Raw genomic sequence first — 16,768 nt, 5'->3', positions numbered from 1 at the left:
CAGACAGTCAGCTCCGTAGGTCCACTAGGGCCACTAGAGGCCAGTTACCCGCACGTTGGAGGATCTAAATGTTTAAGTTGTTTTATAATGTTTACCTGTTTATTGTTGCTTGTGTGTAATTTTGTGTTTCTAGTTGTTTTTAGGAGTCTTCGGTGGATTTACCGGGAATCCTTTGTATATAGTTGGAGCGTAACCCAGGATGGACTAGAGACTGTTAAGGACTCGGGGTAGGACAGACCCCTACCTGGTTACGTCTCCCTGTGTTGGTGAAATGGACACCTTTGCTTTTCTTCAAAGACTGCACCCGGTTGCGGACACCCGTGACCATCTTATTGTGTTTCCTTATTGTATTTTATTGTTCTTTGATATACCTTGTTATATTTTTCTAAAAAGTGTTTAGTCCCGGAGTACTAAATTTCACTAGGGGGGAGTGTGACACCCCAGGGGTCTGGTTGTCACAGTGATAGAGATATTACGTCTGAGAGCAGGTGGGAGGTCCTTTGGTCAGGGATCCTGTGCATGCCACACCTCCTGCCCAGCCTTGGGAGGGGAAGAACTTCCCCTGTATAAACCCGGGGCTGAGGCAGGGTTAGTCAGTCCAGGAAGAGTAGAGACAAGAGCAGCATAGGAAGCAGCAGAGTCACAAGGAGTCAGGGGCTGGCAGCTAAAGAGCTCGCCCTGACTAAGAAGATTCTTTACCGGACCCGGAGTCCGAGGCTGTGGGGACTAACTTCTACCCAGCAGCAGAATCCGTCAGGCAGGGGATTTCAGGTCCCCTGGCCCAGAAGCCCGAAGGCCCGGTCACACGCGTGGGACCAGCACCGCCATCGTGGAGCAGAAACCATTAGAAGGCCCCGAGTCACCGGCCATACGGGTGAGCACCACACGGTACACTCAGGGACGTGGGCTACTTACATTAGCTTCTAGCAAGGTAGCCAGAAGAGTACAGTCAGCTTGGGAGGCCTACAACTACGCCTGGCCAGGGGAGGTCCCATCTGCTCAAGGACTGACCAGGCCCCGTTCGCTAGCAAGTACTCCGGGAGGGTCTATCGTTGTTACCAGTAAAGACCCTGAACTCTACCATACCGTCTCTGAGTGGTTCCTGCTACCCCCATCATCCACGTCGGCTGCCCTGAGGCCATACCCCTCCCGTTGGGGGTTATACTATCACGCTGCACCATCCTTCCACCGGCCTCAGCGGTTTGCCCTGCAGCAGCAGCCCCCTGGCTGCACTCAACGGGTGGCGTAGTCATCAACCATTTTCTACCAATAGACTGCCGTCCAGTTTGACTCCCTGGGCACGGACCGGGTCACCGCCACGAGACTACAACCCTCAACAGATCCGGCTCCGGGTAAGCTCTCGCCTGCGCAGCGCGACACAGGCCCAGGGGCGCGTCATAAACAACAAGGACCACCAAGAACTGCTGCAACAAGCCTTTGAGCAACTAAAATCAAGGATGACAGCCCCTGCCCTTGGAAATCCGGACTATGCTCCACCTTTCCATTTGTATGTCTCTGAGACGGGAGGGCATGCAGCCGGGGTACTCACGCAGAGACACTGTACAAACCAGCGCCCGGTCGGTTATTACTCAGCACATCTGGACCCGGTAGCCAGGGCCTCCCCCAGCTGTCTACGAGCGGTTCACGCCACACTGCAGTTACTTGAGAAGACGGCGGACATCATCCTTGGACATGAGACTCACATTTATGCTCCACACGATATTGCGGCTGTTTTGGCTTTACAGCAACCTAAACATCTGTCCACACAGAGACACCTGCGGCTGCAGTGTTCGTTGATTTTGCCAGAAAATGTGAAGTTACACCGGTGCACCACCATCAACCCGGCCACCCTGCTACCAGCACCTGAACGAGAGGGGAAAGAGTCAACTCCACTTGTTTTAGTGGGGGAAGTACCCTTGGATGATCCAGAACTTACGTTATATACGGATGGATCCAGATATGTTGACACCTCTGGCAGGCTTCATACTGGATATGCTGTCACAACTGAAGATACATTGGTAGAGGCTGTAGCCTTACCACCGCCAAGAAGCTGGTCTCTGAAGTTGTTTGCCGGTATGGAGTCCCAGAAGTTATCGAAAGTGATCAGGGACCAGCCTTTTCCTCATGCGTATATCAAGAAATACTTACCATGATCGGATCAACAGTGGCGTTACATACTCCTTACCATCCACAGTCAAGTGGCAAGGTGGAGAGATTGAATGGCACACTGAAAAGGCAATTGACCAAAATGATGCAGGAGACTACGGCCCAGTGGTCTGAGCTCCTTCCCATTGCACTATATCACATACGCACCACCCCCATAGGAAAACACAAACTGTCACCCTATGAGATACTATTTGGGTCGCAACCAGCTATAGCTCGATTTACTCCACAACAATTATCAGAAGAAACTGATCATGTTGTGCAATATGTGATTCAGCTTGCCAAAGCCTTAACTAACACCCATGCGTTAGTATCATCTTCTATTCCAGATCCAGCTGATGCAGAAGGTTGTCATACCCTTAAATCTGGAGATTACGTGTATATGAAGAAGCATGTTCAGAAACACGGACTAGAACCATTGTATGATGGACCATACCAAATGCTCCTTACACCCCCAACAGCAGTAAAACTTGAAGGGAAGTCAGCATGGATCCATGCTTCACACTGCAAACGCCAACCATCCTGAGATGTTTTATGATAATATGTATGGTTAGATTAGTCAATACCTGGAATAGCCTACAACAGAATACTGACCCTTTTAATAATAAGTTCATTACTCACCACCAGATTTTGGTACAAGAATTGAGTCAATTAGAGAACAACCACATCAGTGACTGTTGGATATGTACTCACTCACCAGTTTCAGCCACTAGTATGCCTTTTCTGGGGGTCTCAGTAACTCTGAAGGAATTACTAAACTGGCCCAATTGTAGCGATGCCCTTGCTAATAACGCTACTAAGTTTAGTAGATTATGGAACACCACTGTAGGTATACCAGTAGTTGGTTGGGTGGATCTCCCTTGGTGGCAAGGAAATCTTACTGCCACTAGTAAACACCTACAATTTCTTGCCCTTAACGGAAACAAGTGGGTGCCCAGAAACAAGTCTTCCTTGACTAATTTAGGCTTCATACCAACTGAAGGTCTACAAATCAGTTTTAATGCTACCTCTAGTACAGCAGATGCTTTTAAACCGTCATTGTTGGAAAGATACATTCATAATCACTCATGGGTACATGCAAATCTGTTTATAAAAGGTACCAATGACAAATGTTATAAAATATCTGGTAACATCCCTTGCAATGAATTTTCTGAATACAAGCCTAGTGATCCAACATGTAGCAATCTGGATGTTGGATATTGTAGCCCCCTGGGACAAATGCCTTCATGGTGTATGTTATCAAATAACACCGTTTTTATCGATTTGGTACATAAATTAGTATTACAGTACTCTACTTTATGGGATCTGCCATCAGCCACATATTGGGTCTGTGGGAATAAAGCGTACAAACGGCTCCCAGTCAGAGTAGGGGGGATTTGTACGTTGGCCCGACTAACTCCAGCCACTTATCTTATTCCCCATGGTAAAGTAGATATGAGAGCCATCCCTCTTCATACCATCTATAAACGTGCTAAGGACAACACCCCACGCCCATCAGGAAGACCTCATTTAGTACAAATGAGTATACCAATAAGATAGCCAGTACTGTCTTCCTCTACCCTATGGTTACACAAATGTGGGACAAATTAGTGGAAGTCACTGACTACTTAGATGACCAGATTTGGAGTATATTGGAAGTAATTAATACTACTGTTGCGGTGCAGAATCAACTTATTATAGTAGCTAATCAACATACTTTAGTGCTGGACTATTTGACAGCAGCTCAAGGAGGGATGTGTCAGGTTATAGCCCCAGCCTGTTGTCACTATATTGACCCCGACTCTACCATACGGTTAAAGACTAAAATGGAAGACATTAGGAAACTCAGGGAAGAATATAACAAACATAATGAATTGACCAAAGACAGTTGGTGGTCTGATACATTTTCCTTTTTAAATCCTGCTAATTGGTTTAAAGGGATTGGTGGATGGATTGCTGGAATATTACAAGGAGTGTTGCATATTGCTGCTTGCATCTTGTTAATATGTTTTACTAAAACTAGTCTTTTATTGTATCCCAATTTGCATGAGGAAAACCTGCCAGACATCAGAGAGCAAGGAGAACGCTGTCAACCAACATCCAGTTCTACTATACACGGACCTCCCAGATGTAACCAGCATTGAGGACTTGGACGGCAAGGGAATGATGACCTTCACCCGCACGCCCCGACCAACCTCACGTCTGAAGATCAGAGCTTTATGATTATATCAACGGACAAGGGGGGTGGACATGCCGCAACAGCCTCAATTGGTAACAAGGGCACTAATTGAGTGAAGACCAATATTCCTCAGGCTCAAACCATGACCCTGGGAAAGCACCTCTATTGTTGATAATAACGTAATTTTTAGGGGGGAAATGTAAAGGACATATTGATACTATTCATGCTATGGCAACTCCATTTTGTCTGCTTGCTTCAAAATCATGTTATTATACTCTTTGCATAACATACATTCTTTCCTTCTTTCCTCTTGATTCACATGCAACTTTCCCACACTAACCTTTTCTCTCAGGAACATTCTATGAGACACCCAGCTCCTGTTATCTAGCTAGTCTGAGCCGGGATGTACGACCTTGTAACTTTCCACCATGCACCGAACTAACGATAATATGACCATTTGTGTATTTCCGTAATAATTGCACTAACATTGGTTCAAGCTTGTAGTATGGGTGTAGGTGATTGGATATTAATAAACTCAAAACAATATAAAATGGTAAGTAGAAATAAACGGGGTTGGAGATTCTTGAATCTCCCCATACAGAGTTTTGCCTCCATCTGGATTTCTATTGGATTGCAATCAACCTTGTAACATAATAATTTGACACTCACTTGGTCAACCGTGAAGGGTCATTACTGCCCTCCCTCAACACGTACAGTCCTCTATGTCTCCTCCGTACAGTCCTCTATGTCTCTGCCGTACAGCCCTCTATGTCTCCCCCGTATAGCCCTCTATGTCTCCACCGTACAGCCCTCTATGTTTCCACCGTACAGCCCTCTATGTCTCCACCATACAGCCCTATATGTCTCCTCCATACAGCCTTCTATGTCTCCTCCGTACAACCCTCTATGTCTCCGTCGTACAGACGTCTATGTCTATGCTGTACAGTCCTCTATGTCTCTGCCATACAGCCCTCTATATCTATGCTGTACAGCCCACTATGTCTCCACTGTACAGCACTCTATGTCTCCGCCGTACAGCCCTCTATGTCTCTGTCGTACAGACGTCTATGTCTCCACCGTACAGCCCTCTGTCTCCACCGTACAGCCCTTTATGTCTCCACCATAGAGCCCTCTTTGTCTCAGCTGTTTAATAGTGATTCTTGATTTCTTGTTGCTTTATGTTTTGCCAACTTTCATGACTATTTTTAGATTTCTGATATTGAAAATGTTGTTTTTTTACTACTGGGGTAATATTCAGTATCATGTTGTAAATGTCCACATTTTAGCATAATTTTGTCATTTGTTTCAACATTTTGAGCTGAATTATTTTAGCACAATCAATATATTTCATTCTTTATAGCCTATCAGTCTCACGCTCATGTCTCATGCATCTTTACAGCATCTCCAAAGTTTGCCCTTTATTTCTTGAATCTCAAACTTTTAGATCCCAATTTATGAAAGTGTCATTACCAGAAAACTGGCATAAAACACTTTCAAAAGTTTCAAATTATTGCTCAAGGCAAAGATGCGCCAAACAATTGGAATTTTTTTGCGTTTCCACAACACTTTCAGGTAGCTCCGCCAAAATAGGAGGAGTTGGGGAAGAGCCAGTGTAGAATGGGGCAGTGCTGTAGGACAGGGCGGTGCTGTAGGACGGAGCGGTGCTGTAGGACTGTGCGGTGCTGTAGGACGGGGCGGTGCTGTAGGACTGGGCGGTGCTGTAGGACGGAGCGGTGCTGTAGGACGGAGCGGTGCTGTAGGACTGGGCGGTGCTGTAGGACGGGGCGGTGCTGTAGGACGGGGCGGCGCTGTAGGACAGGGCAGTGCTGTAGGACGGAGCAGTGCTGTAGGACGGAGCGGTGCTGTAGGACGGAGCGGTGCTGTAGGACAGGGCGGTGCTGTAGGACTGGGCGGTGCTGTAGTGCGGGGCGATGCTGTGCCCGCCATCAAATTCTTCAGAATAGGAACCATTTCTTCTCCAGAAATATGACTCCAGTTCCTGTAGTCCCTGACTGGAGTAACATTTCTGAAGAGGCAGATGGAGACGCATACCACTGATCAGATAAATCATTAGGTGCTGTGCGCCTCTTAAAGAAATCAGCGAATCTTATTCATGCATGCTTTTCATTAAGACTGGTGACTGAGAATGCGCTCACAAAATGATTAAAATAATTGTCTTACTCATTTCTATGCCTAGATTATCTATGCACCTAAAGTGGCATAATCCTTTATGAATTTTCCCCCCCGGGCTTCCACAAGCTTCCACAAGCCCAGTGGTGCCTTAGCTTTGCAGCTTTTGGTGGATCTAGTCAGGAGTGGAGTAAAAATGCTAAAAGTCACAACATTTTTGTGCTACTTCGAATTGCGCCAAAATTTTGTAACTTTTCAAAGTGTTTAATACTAGAAAACTGTCAAAAAATTTGATGAATCGGGCCCTATATCTCCAGCAGTACAATAAATGAATGGGGCAATGAATGGAGTCAATGAATGGAGTAATGAGGCTTGTACAGGACTATCCCGCCATTCAAATGGGACACTAGAACCCCATATTTCGGCAATTTTTGGAGTGTGGAGGTCCCAGTGTGGGATACCCAGTGGTCAGCAAGTATTTACTCTTCTGGCGGAAAGGTGATCACTTGTAATCTTTGTAGCACACCTTTAAGGGGTTATTCTCAACTCTTCTTCAGGAGCGCGCTGCTCCCCTGTCTTCCAGCTTCCTGCTCGGCAGGGAGAAGCGTGCTCCTGACTGACAGTTTGGAGAAGTATTATGGTTCCGCTATATATTCAAATTTTGCTCCCATGCCGCTATATGAGGCACCTTTGCCTCTGCAGCATTGGAGGATCACAGAAGCACTGAAGATGGTTGGATCCCCTGATCTGGCCAACTTCAGAGCAGCGCTTGTAAGCTCTATAGCAAAGAGGACAAAAAATTCAATAATGTTCAATAATTATCTCCGATCTATATACATCATTTTCTGGGATTGATTAGATCGTGTATGTCTTCTGCCATCTTAACAGTCTGCAGGAGCACTTTTGTTTTCTTGGATTTTGGGCAATCATGTAACACTTGTAATTATTATTTATCTGGTTCATCTTAGCACAGTAATTTCTCTGTATTCATTTCCATTCATTATATATGAATGTCTTTTTAATATTGAGACTAATTATTGAACATTATTGAATTTTATCATTTGGGCTTAGTACTTCTTTTTTTTGTAGGCTCTTGTAATTTTTTGAAGTGCCCCTTACCCTTTGTCCAAAATCATAGGAATCTATAGAAAAGAGCTTGTAACTGCTGTGCGTCTTACCTTGGAGAATGATCATCGAAATGAAATGTAAAAGACATAGAAAACCGTATCTCCAAGTAATGCAGTAATGTATGTTTTTCTTTATATACAAACATGTTTAAAATTCCATATATTCAATATAATTAAATCTCATTCTGCCTCTATGAATGTACATGAGCAGAAAAAAGAATAAAACTCTCTTCTTTATTAATCTCTGCATCTATTTGATTGTCTATGTATGAAAATAGAATAATTACAACTCTGAGAGTAATTTATCATTAGTATAACAGTACAAGATAACAACATAAGACTTATGCAGAAGACGACCAGTCCAGTGGGGACAGATATTACAATTGTATCCAAATTTATACAATATATTCTTATTCATAAAAACACAGATGTCTCTGCCGGGTTCTCAAAATACTATTAATTGATTTACAAAGTTCTGTTTCTAACAATCCAAACGATACAATAGCTGCAAATATACAGCAGGTGAAATAAGTATTGAACACGTCGCCAATTTTCTAAGTAAATCTATTTCTAAAGGTGCTACTGACATGAAATTCTCACCAGCTGTTAGTAACAGCCCATCCAATCCACACAGGCAAAGATATCACACCATAGCTGTACATATATTAAAATATGTGTAATTAAGAAAAAATACAGAGGGAAAAAGTATTGAACACGCTTACTGAAATCTATTTAATACTTCGTACAAAAGTCTTTGTTGGTGATGAAGTTTCAAGACGCCTCCTATATGGAGAAACTAGTCGCAGGCATTGCTCAGGTGTGAGTATGACCAATTCTTACACAAACACTCTTCACATCCTGAAGGTCCCGTGGGCTCCTTCTATGAACTCTGAGCTTTAGTTCCTTCCATAACTTATGCAATTTTTACTGAACATGGCAGTATATATAATATAACATTTTGTTAGTAAAAATTAGCGGCAAAAGTTTCAGTTACACGAGGGTAAATAGGTGGAACTGGACCCCAAAATTTATTGTGCATTTCTCCCAAATGCGGTGATGGCCCATATGTCGTCAGAAATTACTGTTAGCCAACATGTCAGGGCTGGGAAGGAAGGGGCACTATTTGGGGTTTACATCACAGATTTTGCTAGAATAGCGTTCGGGCGCCATTTGCGGAGCCCCAAAGTTACCAGAACAGCAGAAAAACCCCAAAAGTGACCCCATTGTAGAAATTGCACGTCTCAATGAATTCATCTATGGCTCAATGACTATTTTATAACATCCACGCTGTGCTTTATTCTGGAGAATTGCAAATCTGCCAGTTTAGTGCCCATACATTGTGCACCTATAATTGTCATGCCCCCATATATTGTAGTGCCCCCATACATTGTGCCCAGCTTGTTCTATTGGGGACACCCCGTAAATTGTTAAGTGCGCTCTCCCCGCTACAATAATGCCAAACATGTGGCCGCTTACTACGGTTTAGGCACAAGGATGCGGCTTTTGGATTTAGGAGCGCAGATTTCATTGGATTTTATTTGAGGGGGCAGTCGTTGCATTTCCATAGTCTTTGTTCTACCAGTAACGTGGGACCCCCTATAGTTCCACTGACAGATGACGGACCTAAGTGGGGGATGGTATTGTGTAGGATAAGTTAGGGTTTATTGGTAACATTTTGGGGTACATGATATTTTTGATTGCTTTCAGTATAAGGCTGGATCATATTCTTATGTTCTACGCTGAGCGCTTAAATTGGGATTTCCGTGTAAATCCCACAAAAATGTGATTCAGATGAAACCCCTGCTGGTACTACTCACTATAATAAAACCTTGGCTCCGTTTGCTGTCTTTTCCGGTGGTATCCATCTTTTTAGGTCTTTACAGAACTGTGGTCACCCACACTTGTGCGCTAAAAAAACACCTAAAATAATGTGACACTGCCGGAACACAGACCAAATGGGGTCCACAGTGCCCCCATCTGCCTCTTTATAGTGAGTGGTTCCATTGGGTTTTTGCCTGAATCGTGTTTTTTCTGTTTTACATGGAAACCCCGATGTAAGCGCTCAGCGGAGAGCACAGCATAAGTGTGACCTGAGCCTAATTCCGATTTTTGGGAGGTAGAATGAGCAAATAGACAGAAGTACAAAAACAGTTTGTATTATTATTTTTGAGCGGTTAACCGTGCGGTGCAAGTGATACCTGATTTTATATAGTTTTTTTTTTATTTTGCTACTATCACACACTAAAATGCTTTTTTTTTTATAAAAAAATAGTTTTGTTGTCACCAAATTGTGAGAGCTATAACTTTTTATTTTTTTTTTGCCAACAAAGCTGAATAAGGGCTTCATTTTTTCGTGACTATTTGAATATTTTTTTGGACCATTTTGGGGTATATAACATTTTCTGATTGCTTTTTATTCAGATTTTTCAGACACAGAATGATCAAAAACCAGCAATTCAGTTATTGTTATATATTTTTTTGCAGGTAAAAGTGATGACAGATTTATTCTTCGGATCAGTACAATTACAGCGATACCAGATTTATATAGTTTTTTGAATGATTTGCTACTTTTATATACTAAAAACAATATTTTACAATTATGAATTTGTTTTTGCATCGCCATATTCTGAGAGCTGTAACTTTTTTTCTTTTTTTGCTTGTTTTTTGCAGGACTATTTGGCATTTTCATTTATACCCTTATTTTACATATGACTTTATCGTGACATTATTGGCCTGTTTTTTATTATTCTTTTTTTACAGTATTCTCCGTATAGAATAAATAATGTGACAGTTTTATAATTCGGGTCGTTCCGGACGCGGTGATACCAATTATGTGTACGCCAATTGTTTAGTTTCGTTTTAACACAAAGGCTGCGTTTCTAGTAGTGAAAATGAATTTTGTAATTTGTGTGATCTCTTTTGTGTGTTTTTTTTATTTTTTCTGCATTTTATTTAACTTTTTTTTTACTTTTTCACTTCGTCCCACTGTGGGACATGTATATTTTGTACTTTGATCACTGGTCTCATACATTGTGATACTCGTGTACTGCAGGGCCTGAGACCTGTCAGTGTCTCACTGACTCAGCCCGTTAGACTCTGCTTCAATAGGCCCCGGTTAGTTCCAAAACCGGTCGTGGCCGATGCCGCAGGGGGTCAGCTGTCATATACAGCTGTCAGCCGGATTGTCCTCATTGCTGTTTTAAAACGGCGGTTTGGAATAGGGCCCCTTTACGGCTGCCATTACAATGCGTATTGATGGTCATTAAGCAAATTCATGACTGCATTTCGAGTTTAGTTTTTGCGGCGTTTATTGTGTGTAATAATGACCCGACAATATGTTTCTCCAGGTCAGTACGATTACACCAATACTGTAAGGATTTTACTGGAAAAATAAGAAAAAATTAGAACTTTGTAAAAATTAATTGGTTTGTGTTGCAATTTTCTTTTTCTTTTTTCCGTTAGAGCCATGTGACCCCTTATTTTCTTCTGCACTCCTGTAGTTTCACACCCACTTGATCACTTTTTTTGGGGTGGAGACAAAAAAACGTCAATTCTAAAATTTAATGTATGGGTTGAGTAGCCTTAGATTTTGATTTTGCTTCTTTTTGGGACATGATAATAATAAAAAAATAAAAAAAATTGGTCTTTAGGATTTTTCTTACACTTTTTATTAAATTTACGTTATTTTCGTTGCCCCCTCAGTACCTGAACCTGTGATCATTTGGGCTGGGGTGCAAAAGTGATTGCGCCATGGAAGTTATATTTTAGCTGTGTGAGCGTGGCAGCGGCATTTAGATGGTTAAATAAGCAGCAATCTAAGCTAGCTCTGATTGCTGCTCTTCGCACAGGCGCTGACTGTATAACACAGACGACACCTGCAGCTCCTGAGCCCGCTCCCAACATATGTCACCACTACATCCAATGGTGGGAAAGGATCAATGGTGTTTGGCCATTCACTCACTGTTATATCTGTTTCCTAGGAGGGATGAAGGTGACCATACAAAGATTGATAGATGTGAACTATTAATTCACAAATTACATACCAAGCTCTTGTAGCAACATCTCATGATGCCATTTGTAAGGAATGATCAGGAAGCCTCTCTCCGATAGGAACATTTGCAAGTATTGGAATATTTAGAAGAAACATTCAAAAAATGGTAATAAATACAGGTTTACCCTGCACCAAAATAAGAAGAACCATTGCTCAGGTGATGTGTATTTTTGCAATGAGGGGGGTGTGGACTAAGGATGTGAGGCTCTTTACCAAGGTGTGAAGAATTATTAGGCGCTTGTTTTCCTCAGACAAAATGGCTAAAAAAGAGACTTACAGAGGATGCAGCACTCCTGAAATTACTAAGATATTGGGGCGCGATCACAGAACCAGCAAAAGTTTTGGTGCAAATAGTCAACGGGATCACAAAAAAGATGTTGAGAAAAAAAGACTCACATTAACTGTTAAAGATTGGAGAAGAATCAAACGTGAATCGTCCAGGGCCCCATTATCCTCCAGTGCTGTCGTATTCCAGATCTGCAGTCTCCTGAAGGCCCAGAAGTACAAAGTGCTCAGTGTTTAGAGACACGGCCGAGGTAAGGAAGCTGAAACCCGACCACCACTGAACAAGACACAGAAAGGGAAACATCAAGACTGGGCCGAGAAATATCTGAAGACGGATTGTTCAAAGGTTCTATGGACTAATGAGATGAGAGGGACTCTTGATGGACCAGATGGATGAACCTATGGCTGGATTAATAACGGACACAGATCTCCACTTTAACTCAGGTGCCAGCGAGGAGGAGGTGGGCACTGATCTGGGCTGGTATTATTAAAGAGGAGCTAGTTAAACCTTTCCAGGTAGAAGACAGACTCAAAATAGTCTCTCAGTTTTTAGAAGACACTTTCTTCAAGCAGTGGTACAGGAAAATGTCTGCATCTTTCAAGAAAATCATAATTCTTGTACAGGACAATGCTCCATCACAGCACTGAAGTCTCCTTTGCTTGGTGCCACTAAATGCCTTAAAGAATAATGACACGGCCCCTTCTTCACCTGACCTAAACCCTATTGAGAACTTGTGGGCCCTTCTGAAATGGGAGATGTACAGGAAGGAAAAACTCTCCCCTGTCTTATAAGTGTCTGGGAGGTTGGTGCCGCCCATGAAGTTGATCGGCAACAGATTAAGAAACTGACTGACTCCAAGGACGGATCTTATGGCTCTTATTGCAAAGAATGACAGCTATATTACTATATAGGTTACTGATATCATTTTTGAAATGTCAAATATATGTTGTACATTTTGAGTTGTTTGGTTATTATTCTTACTTTAACAGATGAAAAAAATGAGATGGAAAATATATTTTTTTATTTAGTTGCCCAATAATTCTGCACACATTGTTATTCTCCTAAGACAAAACCTTCACTTTTACATTCTTAAATATTCAGGTTTTAGGTTTAGTAACCTTTTGCACTGACCAACAGCCCTGCAGTTGTTTAATTAAATTAATCATCAAAAATACAAATTGTCTAATAGTTAAGTAAGTTGAAGATGAAATGGTCTAAAAAAAACCTAAAGTTAAAGATGACACATTCCTTTGCATTTTTGGCTATATACATATATATATGTATTGTAATTTGTTTAATTTTAAAAATTACAAAAAGGGAAATGTGTTGATGCAAAAGTTTGGGCACCCTTGGAGATCTGTGTGCTCAGATAACTTTGACAAAGGTTTCAGACCTTAATTGGCCTGTTAGGGTTATGGCTTGTTCACTATCATCGTTAGGAAAGGTCAGGTGATGCAAATTTCCCAGCTTTATAAAACCCAGCCTCCTCTAACCTTGTGCCAAAAAACAGCAGCTGTGGGTTCTTCTAAGCTGCTGCCTAGCACTCTAAAAATGAAAATAGTGGAGGCCCACAAAGCTTTAAAAAGATAGCAAAACATTTTCAAGTTGCCCTTTCCTCAGTTCGAAATGTAATTAAGAAATGGCAGTTACCAGGAACAGTGGAGGTCAAGATAAGATCTGGAAGACCAAGCAAAATTTCAGTGAGAGTTGCTCGTAGGATTGCTAGAGAGGCAAATCAGAACCCCTGCTTGACTGCAAAAGACCTTCAGAAAGATTTAGCAGACTCTGGAGTTGTGGTACATTGTTCTTTTGTTTAGAGACACCTGCACAAATATGGCCTTCATGGAAGAGTCTTCAGAAGAAAACCTCTTCTGTGTCCTCATAATAAAAGTCAGTATGCAAAAGTATGCAAAAGAACATCTAAACAAATGTGATGCATTTTGGAAACAAGTCCTGTGGACCGAAGAGGTTAAAATAGAACTCTTTGGCCACAATGATCAAAGGTATGTGTGGCGAAAAAAGGGCACAGAATTTCAGGAAAAGAACATCTTGCCAACCATTAAGCATGGGGGTGGATCAATCATGCTTTGGGGTTGTGTTGCAACCAATGGCACGGGGAACATTTCACAGGTAGAGGGAAAAAAATTCAATGAAATTTCAACAAATTCTTGAGGCAAACATAACACCATCTGTAAAAAAAGGAAGTTGAAAAGAAGATGACTTCTACAAATGGATAATAATCCTAAACACACAGGAAAATCCACAATAGACGACCTCAAAAGACGCAAACTGAAGGTTTTTCCAATGACCCTCACAGTCCCCTGATCTGAACATCATTGAAAATCTGTGGCTAGACCTCAAAATAGCAATGCATTCAAGACGACCCAGGAATCTCACAGAACTGGACGAATTTTCCAAGCAAGAATGGATGAAAATCCCTCAAACAAAAATTGAAAGACTCTTGGCTGGCTACAAAAAACATTTACAAGCTGATACTTTCACAAGGGGACGCTACTAGGTAATAACTATGCAGGGTGCCCAAACTTTTCCATTGGCCCATTTTCCTTCTTGTAATTTTTAAAATGTAAAAGATTAAAATATATATATTTTTTGCCTAAAATACAAAGGAAATTTGTCATCTTTAACTTTAGGCCTTTTAGAGATCATTTCATGTTTTATTTGCTTAACTTTTCACAATAACAGTAAATTTGACCAGGGGTGCCCAAATTTTTACATGACACTGTATGAAAAGTAGCATCTTACAATGACAGGAAAAGAAGAAAAAAATTCTGGAATATAGAAGGATTACATTGGTAAGAGGAAGAGCTAGTAAATTAATAGTATTCATTTTTGCATGTTTTTTTTTTTTAATTCCTGATGTATATGGGAATAGATTTAAAAAAATCACTAACTGTCGCCATGAAGTTCTGTGCCATTGCTCTGGACTCTAAACTGTCACCTCTGACATCACCTGCACACGACCAACTGCCGTTTACTTTCTACTGTCGGCTGAAGCGATCGGACTGAAGTTTGCGGTTTGGAAGAAGTTTATGCTAATGGAGTCTACTAGACATGGAGAGCAGAGCATGGAGAATAGAGAAGGCAAGAGGAAGCGAGAAGATGACAGTGATATCACTGGATTCAAGAAGATAATGAAGAAGCGTAGAGGAGTCCACAACGGGTTGGAGGAGCCAATACCTGGATGCAGCGGAGACGATGGATCATCCAGCCCCTATGCCAGGCTTAACATCAGCCGCTTCAACATCTACCAGGTCTTGGGTAGGGGCGCTTTTGGCAAAGTAAGTCCCACATCTGGGGGGGGTCACAGCTGTAGGGGGCGGGGGGACATTGTTTTTTTTACATGCCATCGTTTATATTGGCTCCTATCAGGCGGCCATATTGTACATACATTGGTCACTGTGTTTTTATTAAATCTAGATAGACAAGGAGATTTGGACCACACTAATGCCAACTCAAAGCATGACAGTTGGTGCTGATAGTACTCTATATAGAAGGGAGAGAGGGAAGAGCTAAATGCAGTACTCCTCCCTCCTCCCGCTTACATAGCATATTATCAGCACCAACTGTCATCTCCTCTCAGTAATCTCAATCTGCCTTCAATGAATATTGATTTTACAAGGAAATAGAGAATTTTGAAAACTGAGAATCTGTCCTGGCAGAGAAAAAAACAGATTTCTCTGAAAAGATTTATTATAAAATTGCTTATTTTCATGTGTATTGTTGATTTATGAAATGAAAAATAAAATGATGATTATTTTTTAACACCTCTCCATAGCCCATCCATGGATCAGGCAGTGCATTATGCTGATAGATAGATTTGTCCATCCGGTCCTGATCACCAGCAGATTGAGCGACCACTCAGTTTTCTCATGTGCCTTGTGTACTATAAAATCCACATCCCTTCCACCCCCTGCAGACACCTTCTAAGTATTCTCCATTTGTCTTTCTCAGGTGGTCCTGGCATCAGTCCCTGGCCGTAACATCAATGTGGCCGTCAAAATGATCACCAAAAAAGAGGACAATGAGGATACCATCAAGAGAGAGCGGCGGATACTCCTGGCGGCCAGAGACTGCCCATTCCTATGCCACCTCTATGCCGCACACCAGTCTCAGCACAGGGCCTTCTTCATCACGGAGTATCTGTCCGGTGGCAGCCTGGAGGACTTGATCAGGATGTGCGGCTGCCTGAACATCGGCAATGTGAGGTGAGAAAGCGGAGAATGTGCCTACAAGAGAGCTAAGGAGATGGAAAAAAAAACTGAGGTCAGGGTGCAACTAATGGAGCACTGGCAGGGCATATATTTAGGGTTCTAGATGCAGGAGGTGGGGTACCAGGGTATTTGGGGATTGCTAGAGAAGGGTTTGATGACATTGATACTACACTCTGTTCTCTTCACCAGATTCTACACAGCAGAGATTGTATGTGGCCTCCAGTTCCTCCACGGACACAACATCGTCCACCGGTAAGCAGTACTTTCCTCCTTCTCTCTGTCCCCTTTACATTCTGGAGATATGGCCCCCAGCTTTGCTGGTGTTCTGTCCCTTATTCTACCTGATCTTGTAGTGACCCATTTTCCATTTCTTGTTATCAATGGACAGATTTCTTAATTGGTATTCTTCTTTCTTTGCAGAGACATAAAGCCGGATAACATCATGCTGGATGCAGATGGCCACATCCGTATCATTGACCTTGGGCTTGCCCAAGATGGCGTAACATCCTCCAAAAACATCTCTGGAGTGACGGGCACTTTCCACTACATGGCCCCTGAGGTGTTTCGTAGGAAACGATACGGCGCAGCAGTGGACTGGTGGAGCCTGGGGATCGTGGTGTC

Source organism: Phyllobates terribilis, unplaced genomic scaffold (genome assembly GCF_046119375.1).
Source record: "Phyllobates terribilis strain yellow unplaced genomic scaffold, ASM4611937v1 Scaffold_12__6_contigs__length_324123572, whole genome shotgun sequence".
In the NCBI taxonomy this organism is placed as follows: Eukaryota; Metazoa; Chordata; class Amphibia; order Anura; family Dendrobatidae; genus Phyllobates; species Phyllobates terribilis.
The sequence above is the reverse complement of the archived record's forward strand: the minus strand, read 5'-3'. Positions refer to the sequence as shown.